This window comes from Arachis hypogaea, chromosome 10 (genome assembly GCF_003086295.3).
Source record: "Arachis hypogaea cultivar Tifrunner chromosome 10, arahy.Tifrunner.gnm2.J5K5, whole genome shotgun sequence".
NCBI lineage: Eukaryota > Viridiplantae > Streptophyta > Magnoliopsida > Fabales > Fabaceae > Arachis > Arachis hypogaea.
Window position 1 is genome coordinate 50089653 of NC_092045.1, and position 10021 is coordinate 50099673.

General features: G+C 38.1%; 1 non-coding gene across 1 annotated transcript; it reads left to right on the plus strand.

Moving 5' to 3' along the window:
* The first annotated feature begins 3208 nt into the window (after positions 1-3208).
* Positions 3209-3317, plus strand: LOC112719365 (small nucleolar RNA R71). The gene has a single exon (XR_003161668.1). It is a non-coding gene; the product is annotated as a small nucleolar RNA R71 (small nucleolar RNA).
* Positions 3318-10021: the final 6704 nt, after the last annotated feature.

Below are 10021 nucleotides of genomic sequence, written 5' to 3' on the forward strand. Positions count from 1 at the left end.
TAATTGAACCGGCTTGCCTTTGGAGTCTCTTTTCCATTGAGCTCCTTCAACACATATGTCCCTAAGGACTTGGTCCAACCTTTGATCAAAGTTGACCCTTCTTGTGTAGGGGTGTGCATCTTCTTGCATCATGGGCAAGTTGAATGCCAACCTCACATTTTCCGGACTAAAATCAAAGTATTTCCCCCGAACCATTGTAAGATAGTTCTTTGGATTCGGGTTCATACTTTGATCATGGTTCCTAGTGATCCATGCATTGGCATAGAACTCTTGAACCATCTATATTCTGACTTGTTGAATGGGGTTGGTCAGAACTTCCCAACTTCTTCTTTGAATCTCATGTCGGATCTCCGGAAACTCATTTTTCTTGAGCTTGAAAGGGACATCAGGGATCACCTTCTTCTTGGCCATAACATCATAGAAGTGGTCTTGATGGGCTTTGGAGATGAATCTTTCCATCTCACACGACTCGGAGGTGAAATCTTTTGTCTTCCCTTTCCCTTTTCTAGAGGTTTCTCCGGCCTTAGGTGCCATCAATGGTAATGGAAAAACAAAAAGCTTATGCTTTTACCACACCAAACTTAAAATATTGCTCACCCTCGAGCAAGAGAAGAAAGAAAAGAAGAAGAAGAAGAGAAATTATGGAGGAGAGTAAGGGAGGTGTATTCGGCCAAGGTGGAGAAGAGGGGGTTGTGTTGTGTGAAAATTAAGGAGAATGGAGGGGTTTATATAGTGAGGGGAGAGGGAGTAGGTTCGGCCATTTAGGGTGGGTTTGGGTGGGAAAGAAATTTGAATTTTGAAGGTAGGTGGGGTTTATGGGGAAGAGTGGATGGATGTGAGTGGTGAAGGGGGTGATTGGGAAGAGAGATTGAGGTGATTGGTGAAGGGTTTTGGGGAAGAGTGTTTATTGGAAAGAGAGGATGAATGTTGAGAAGGGGGGAGAATATGGTAGGTGGGGATCCTGTGGGGTCCACAGATCCTGAGATGATCCTGTGGGGTCCACAGATCCTGAGGTGTCAAGGATTTACATCCCTTCACCAATTAGGCATGTATAATGCCTTTGCATGCAATTCTGGCATTTAAACGCCGAAGTGATGCATGTTCTGGGCGTTCAATGCCCATGTGCAGCATGTTTCTGGCGTTGAACGCCAGTTCCATGCTTGTTTCTGGCGTTCAACGCCAGCTCTCCTCAGGGTGCATTCCTGGCGTTTGAACGCCAGGGTGTTGCTTGTTTCTGGCGTTCAACGCCAGATCCATGCTCTATTCTGGCATTGAACGCCAGCCAGATGCTCCTTACTGGCGTTTAAACGCCAGTAAGTCCTTCCTCCAGGGTGTGATTTTTCTTCTGCTATTTTTGATTCTGTTTTTAATTTTAATATTTTTTTTGTGACTCCACATGATCATGAACCTAATAAAACATAAAAGAATAATAAAATAAAATTAGATAAATAAAAATTGGGTTACCTCCCAATAAGCACTTCTTTAATGTCAATAGCTTGACAGTGGGCTCTCATGGAGCCACACAGGTGATCAGGTGAATGTTGTATAGTCCCAACACCAAACTTAGAGTTTGGTTGTGGGGATTCAACACCAAACTTAGAGTTTGGTTGTGGCCTCCCAACACCAAACTTAGAGTTTGACTGTGGGGGCTCTGTTTGACTCTATACTGAGAGAAGCTTTTCATGCTTCCTCTCCATTGTTAAAGAAGATCCTTGAGCTTTAAACACAAGGTAGTCCCCATTCAATTGAAGGACTAATTCTCCTCTGTTAACATCTATCACAGCTCCTGCTGTGGCTAGGAAGGGTCTTCCAAGGATGATGCATTCATCCTCCTCCTTCCTAGTGTCTAAGATTATGAAATCAGTAGGGATGTAAAGGCCTTCAACCTTTACCAACACGTCCTCTACCAATTCATAAGCTTGTCTTACTGACTTGTCTGCCATTTGTAGTGAGAATACGGCAGGCTGTACCTCAATGATCCCCAGCTTCTCCATTACAGGGAGCGGAATAAGATTTATGCCTGACCCTAGGTCACACAGAGCTTTCTCAAAGGTCATGGTGCCTATGGTACAGGGTATTACGAATTCTCCAGGATCTTGTCTCTTTTGAGGTAAAGTTTGCTGAATCCAGGTATCTAGTTCACTAATGAGCAAGGGAGGTTCACCTTCCCAAGTCTCATTACCAAATAACTTGTCATTCAGTTTCATGATAGCTCCTAGATATTGAGCAACTTGCTCTCCAGTTACATCTTCATCCTCTTCAGAGGAAGAATAGTCTTCAGAGCTCATGAATGGCAGAAGGAGGTTTAATGGAATCTCTATGGTCTCTATATGAGCCTCAGATTCCCTTGGGTCCTCAATAAGGAACTCCTTCTTGCTTGAGAGACGTCCCATGAGATCTTCCTTGTTAGGATTCGCGTCCTCTCCCTCCTTCTTGCATTTGGCCATGTTGAGTATATCAATGGCCTTGCACTCTCTCTTTGGATTCTCTTCTGTATTACTTGGGAGAGTACTAGGAGGGATTTCAGTAACTTTCTTACTCAGCTGGCCCACTTGTGCCTCCAAATTTCTAATGGAGGATCTTGTTTCATTCATGAAACTTAAAGTGGCCTTAGACAGATTAGAGGCTAGATTAGCTAAACTAGAAGTGCTTTGCTCAGAATTCTCTGTCTGTTGCTGAGAAGATGATGGAAAAGGCTTGCCATTGCTAAACCTATTTCTTCCACCATTATTAAAGCCTTGTTGAGGCTTTTCTTGATCCTTCCATGAGAAATTTGGATGATTTCTCCATGATGAGTTGTAGGTGTTTCCCTAAGGTTCACCTAAGTAATTTACCTCTGCTATTGCAGGGTTATCAGGATCATAAGCTTCTTCTTTAGAAGATGCTTCTTTAGTAGTGTTGGATGCATTTTGCCATCCATTCAGACTTTGGGAAATCATGTTGACTTGTTGAGTCAACATTTTATTCTGAGCCAATATGGCATTCAGAGCATCAATCTCAAGAATTTCCTTCCTCTGAGGCATCCCATTATTCACAGAATTCCTCTCTGAAGTGTACATGAACTGGTTATTTGCAACCATGTCAATAAGTTCTTGAGCTTCTGCAGGTGTTTTCTTTAGGTGAATGGATCCACCTGCAGAATGGTCCAATGACATCTTAGAGAACTAAGATAGACCATAATAGAATATATCTATCATGGTCCATTCTGAAATCATGTCAGAAGGACATCATTTGGTCATCTGTTTGTATCTTTCCCAAGCTTCATAGAGGGATTCACCATCTTTTTGTTTGAAGGTCTGAACATCTACTCTAAGCTTGCTTAGCTTTTGAGGAGGAAAGAACTTAGCCAAGAAGGCCGTGACCAGCTTATCCCAGGAGTCCAGGCTATCCTTAGGTTGTGAATCCAACCATGTTCTAGCTCTGTCTCTTACAGCAAAAGGGAAAAGCATGAGTCTGTAGACTTTAGGATCTACTCCATTCGTCTTTACAGTCTCACAAATCTGCAAGAACTCAGTTAAAAACTGATAGGGATCTTCTGATGGAAGTCCATGAAACTTGTAGTTTTGTTGCATTAGAGCAACCAGTTGAGGTTTCAACTCAAAATTGTTTGCTCCAATGGCAGGAATTAAGATGCTTCTTCCATCAAACTTGGAAGTAAGTGTAGTGTAATCACCAAACATCCTCCTTGCATTATTGTTGTTTGGTTCGGCTGCCATCTCCTTCTCTTGTTCGAAAATTTCAGTAAGGTTGTCTCTGGATTGTTGTAATTTAGCTTCTCTTAGTTTCCTCTTCAGAGTCCTTTCAGGTTCTGGATCAGCTTCAACAAGAATACCTTTTTCCTTATTCCTGCTCATATGAAAGAGAAGAGAACAGAAAAAGAAGAGAAGAGGAATCCTCTATGTCACAGTAAAGAGGTTCCTTATTGTTAGTAGAAGAAGAAAGGGAATAAAGAAAGGAGAATCCAAACAGAAGGGTGTGGATAGGGGTAGTGATTTGAGATGAAGAGAGGTGAAGAGAAGTGTTAGTAAATGAATAAATAAATAGGAAAAGATGAGAGAGGGAGAAATTTTCGAAATTGAATTTTGAAAAGGAGTTAAATGATTTTCGAAAATAAAGATAAGAAATGAAATTAAAATTAAAATTTAAAACAATTAATTAATTAAAAAAAAGAATTTTTGAAAAAGAGGGAGGTATTTTCGAAAATTAGAGAGAGAAAAGTTGTTAGGTGGTTTTGAAAAAGATAAGAAACAAACAAAAAGTCAAATAGATAGTTGAAAAAGATTTGAAAATCAAATTTGAAAAGATAAGAGGATAAGAAGTTAGAAAAGATATTTTAAAATCAAATTTTTGAAAAAGATATGATATAAAAGATAAGATAAGATAGATTTAATTTTTAAAATTAAAATTAATTACTTAACTAACAAGAAACTAAAAGATAAGATTCTAGAATTTAAAGATTGAACCTTTCTTAACAAGAAAGTAACACACTTCAAATTTTTTAACCAATCACATTAATTGTTAGCATAATTTTCGAAAATAAAGATAAATTAAGAAAAAGATTTCTGAGAAATAATTTAAAAAAATAATTAAATTTTCGAAAATTAAATAAAAAAATGAAAAAGATTTGATTTTTGAAAAAGTTTTAATAAGATAAGATTTTTAAAATTTGAAAATTTGACTTGACTTACAAGAAACAACTAATTTTAAAAATTTTTGACTAAGTCAACCCAAATTTTCAAAATTTTGAGAGAAAAAAGGAAAAGATATTTTTTGATTTTTGAAATTTTAATTATGAGAGAGAAAGACATAAAAAATGACTCACAACATGAAAATTTTGGATCAAAACCAATGATGCAAGCAAGAACAATATGAATGTCAAGATGAACACCAAGAACACTTTGAAGATCATGATGAACATCAAGAACATATTTTTGAAAAATTTTGTATGCAAAGAAAACATGCAAGACACGAAACTTAGAAATCTTTAATGCATGGACACTATGAATGCAAAAATGCATATGAAAAACAATAAAAGACACAAAACAAGAAAACATCAAGATCAAACAAGAAGACTTACCAAGAACAACTTGAAGATAATGAAGAACACCATGAGTGCATGAATTTTTGAAAAATAATGCATAAATTTTTTTTTAAAAATATGCAATTGACACCAAACTTAAAAATTGACTCAAGACTCAAATAAGAAACACAATATATTTTTGGATTTTATGATTTTATTAATTTTTTTGTATTTTATTCTATATTTTTCGAAAAAAATATAGGAAAAGAAAGTAATGAATTCATAGTCCTCAATCAAAATCCTATGAGTTAGACATGGCTTAATATCCAGCCAAGCTAAAACATGTTATATGAAACTCTAGGATTCATTCTTGAAAACTCTGAAAATTTTCGAAAACAGGTGAGAAATTTTGAAAAATATTTTTGAAAACTTTTTGAAAAGAAAAGAAAATAAAAAGAAAATTACCTAATCTGAGCAACAAGATGAACCGTCAGTTGTCCATACTCGAACAATCCCCGGCAACAGCGCCAAAAACTTGGTGCACGAAATTGTGATCATCAACAATGGCGCCAAAAACTTGGTAGCGCTCTCAAACGTGAATCACACTTAGTCACAACTCCACACAACTAACTAGCAAGTGCACTGGGTCGTCCAAGTAATACCTTACGTGAGTAAGGGTCGATCCCACGGAGATTGTTGGTATGAAGCAAGCTTTGGTCATCTTGTAAATCTCAGTTAGGCAGATAATAAATGTTATGGAGTTTTCGAATAGTAAATAAATAAAACCGAAAATAAAGATAGAGTTACTCATGTAATTCAATGGTGGGAATTTCAGATAAGTGCATGGAGGTGCTAAGTTCCTTTGAATCTCTGCTTTCCTACTGCTTTCATCCAATCCTTCTTACTCCTTTCCATGGCAAGCTGTATGTAGGGCATTACTGTTGTCAATGGCTACATCCCATCTTCTCAGTGAAAATGGTCCAAATGCTCTGTCACAGCACGACTAATCATCTGTCAGTTCTCGATCATGTTGGAATAGAATCCCTTGATTCTTTTGCGTTTGTCATCACGCCCAACAATCGCGAGTTTGAAGCTCGTCACAGTCATTCAATCCCGGAATCCTACTCGGAATACCGCAGATAAGGTTAGACTTTTTTGGATTCCCATGAATGCCGCCATCAATTCTAGCTTATACCACGAAGATTCTGATTAAGGAATCCAAGAGATATGCGCCCGGTCTAAGGTAGAATAGAAGAGGTTGTCAGTCACGCGTTCATAGGTGAGAATGATGATGATTGTCACGGATCATCAGATTCATCATGTTGAAGTGCAACGAATATCTTAGAATAAGAACAAGCGGATTTGAATAGAAAATAGTAGTACTTGCATTGAAACTTGAGGTACAGTAGAGCTCCACACCCTTGATCTATGGTGTGTAGAAACTCCACCATTAAAAATACATAAGTGATGAAAGTTTAGGCATGGCCGAATGGCCAGCCCCCAAAACGTGATCAATAGTCTCCTAAGATGAATAATAAAATAAAACTGAGACCAAAGATATCTAATACACTAGTAAAAAGTTCTATTTATACTAAACTAGCTACTAGGGTTTACAGAAGTAAGTAATTGATGCATAAATCCACTTCCGGGAACCACTTGGTGTGTGTTTGGGCTGAGCTTGATCTTTACATGAGCTGAGGATTCTTTTGAAGTTGAACGCCAAGTTGTAACATGTTTCTGGCGTTCAACTCTTGTTCGTGACGTGCTTCTGGCGTTTGACTCCAGAATGCAGCATGTAACTGGCGTTGAGCGCCAGTTTACGTCATCAAATCTCAAACAAAGTAAGGAATATTATATGTTTCTGGAAATCTCTGGATGTCTACTTTCCAACGCTGTTGAGAGTGCGCCATTTGGAGTTCTGTAGCTCCAGAAAATTCATTTTGAGTGCAGGGTCAGATTCCAACAGCATCAGCAGTCCTTTGTCATCCTTTTTTCAGAGTTTTGCTCAGGTCCCTCAATTTCAGACAGAAAATACCTGAAATTACAGAAAAACACACAAACTCATAGTAAAGTCCAGAAATGTGAATTTTACATAAAAACTAATGAAAACATCCCTAAAAGTAACTAGATCATACTAAAAACTACCTAAAAACAATGCCAAAAAGCGTATAAATTATCCGCTCATCAGTTACCCCCAAAATTTCCAGGTGCAGTACAAAAACCAGAGACTTGTGCGAAAAGGGTGCTGAAATTGTGCGTTTAGCACAATTTTGCCCCATGCGTACGCGTGGAGCTGGTGGACGAAATTGTGATCATCAACAATGGCTCCATAGACTTCGTAGCGCTCTCAAACGTGAATCACACTTTGTCACAACTCCGCACAACTAACCAGCAAGTGTACTGGGTCGTCCAAGTAATACCTTACGTGAGTAAGGGTCGATCCCACAGAGATTGTTGGTATGAAGCAAGCTATGGTCATCTTGTAAATCCTAGTCAGGCGGATTCAACTGTATAAAGAAATTATAGTAAACGAAAATAAATAAAATAGGATAGAGTTACTCATGTAATTTAATGGTGGGGATTTCAGATAAGTGTATGGAGGTGCTGTGTTCCTTCCGAATCTCTGCTTTCCTACTGCTTTTATCCAATCGTTGTCACTCCTTTCTATGGCAAGCTATATGTAGGGCATCACCGTTGTCAATGGGTACATCCCATCCTCTCAGTGAAAAAGGTCCAAATGCTCTGTCACGGCATGGCTAATCATCTGTCGGTTCTCGATCATGTTGGAATAGAATCTATTGATTCTTTTGCGTTTGTCATCACGCCCAACAATCGCGAGTTTGAAGCTCGTCATAGTCATTCAATCCCAGAATCCTACTCGGAATACCACAGACAAGGTTTAGACTTTCCAGATTCTCATGAATGCTGCCATCAATTCTAGCTTATACCACGAAGACTCTGATCTCACGGAATGGAAGGCTCGGTTGTCAGGCGAGGGGCAACCATGCGTCGTGTATGAGGAATCCAAGAGATACGCATCCTAGCTCCCGCTTGTAGAACGGAAGTGGTTGTCAGGCAGGCGTTCATGAGGATGGATGATGATGAGTGTCACAGATCATCACATCCATCAGGTCGAAGTACGAATGGTATCTTAGAACAGGAGTAAATCGAATTGAATAGAAAATAGTAGTAATTGCATTAAAACTTGAGGTACTGCAGAGCTCCACACCCTTAATCTACGGTGTGTAGAAACTCCACCGTTGAAAATACATAAGTGATGAAGGTCCAGGCATGGCCGAATGGCCAGCCCCCAAAACGTGATCAATAGTCTCCTCAGATGAATAATAAAATAAAACTGAGACCAAAGATGAAAATACAATAGTAAAAAGTTCTATTTATACTAAACTAGTTACTAGGGTTTACAGAAGTAAGTAATTGATGCATAAATCCACTTCCGGGGCCCACTTGGTGTGTGCTTGGGCTGAGCTTGATCTTTACACGAGCTGAGGCTATCTTGGAGTTGAACGCCAAGTTGTAACGTGTTTTTTGGCGTTCAACTCTGGTTCGTGACGTATTTTTGGCATTTGACTCCATAATGCAGCATGGAACTGGCGTTGATTGCCAGTTTACGTCGTCTAATCACGAATAAAGTATGTACTATTATATATTGCTGGAAAGCTCTGAATGTCTACTTTTCAACGCTATTAAGAGCGCGCCATTTGGAGTTCTGTAGCTCCAGTAAATTCATTTCGAGTGCAGGGAGGTCAGAATCCAACAGCATTAGCAATCCTTTGTCAGCCTTTTATTAGAGTTTTGCTCAGGTCCCTCAATTTCAGCCAGAAATTACCTGAAATCACAGAAAAATACACAAACTCATAGTAAAGTCCAGAAATGTGAATTTAGCATAAAAAATAATGAAAACATCCCTAAAAGTAACTAGATCATACTAAAAACTACCTAAAAATAATGCCAAAAAGCGTATAAATTATCCGCTCATCAGGAGCCATCTTCTTTTCTCTCCCATCATGCGTGCACGTCGATGATGCATACGCGTCATTGAAGAACGGATTTCCTCTCGGTAAAGAAATTCACAAATATAATCGCGTTGTAAGTATAGCTTCTAAATCAACAGAAAATCCTTTCTTACAAATGTTTTAGTTGTCACAAGTAACAAACCCAATAAAATTTATAAACCGAAGTACTCAAACCTCGGGTCATCTTCTCAAGGAATTGCAAGGAAGTATGTTTTGCCATTGGTTATGGAAAACAGTGTTTTTGGGTTTTGAAAAGGTTTTGAAGAAGAGAAATGGATTGCAGGAATTAATAAATTACTAACTAAGAAATCTCTTGGCAAAGTATGAAAACTGGAAGTCCTATCCTAGTTATCTTTATCAATGGTGATGAGAATTATATTTCTGCTACCACTAAGTCATCCTCTAACTATGAAGGTCAGTTAAGTGGACAAAGTAATTTAACACCTAAAGTCCTAGTCAACTCCTCAAGGAAAGACTAGAGTTATAGGAATCTAAATTAATCAGCAAAGATAACAATTATCAATCACGATGAGTTTGACAACTCAAGAGTTACCAATTAATCAACCAAAGCCAAGAATAGAAAATATAATTTAAAACATCAATTGAGAATAATTAATAAAAGAAGTAATAATGAGTCTGAAATACCTCAAATTATATTAAATGAAGATATCAATTCTAACATGGACAAGTTCATAAATTAGATTGAAAAGATAAATAAAAGGAACATTGAACCTGTAATTGAAGAAGATGAAAATATTTCTAAGTCCTTTAAGAGGAGTCCTAATCCTAATCCTAAGAGAGAGGAGAGAACCTCTCTCTCTAAAAGCTACATCTAAATCCTAAAACTATGTTTGAATGTATGTTGTATCATGCATCCAGTCTCTACTCTCGAATGGATGGATTCCTCCATTTATAACTCTTTAATCTGTGTTCTCTGGGCTTGGATCTGGACCAAAAAGGGCCCAGA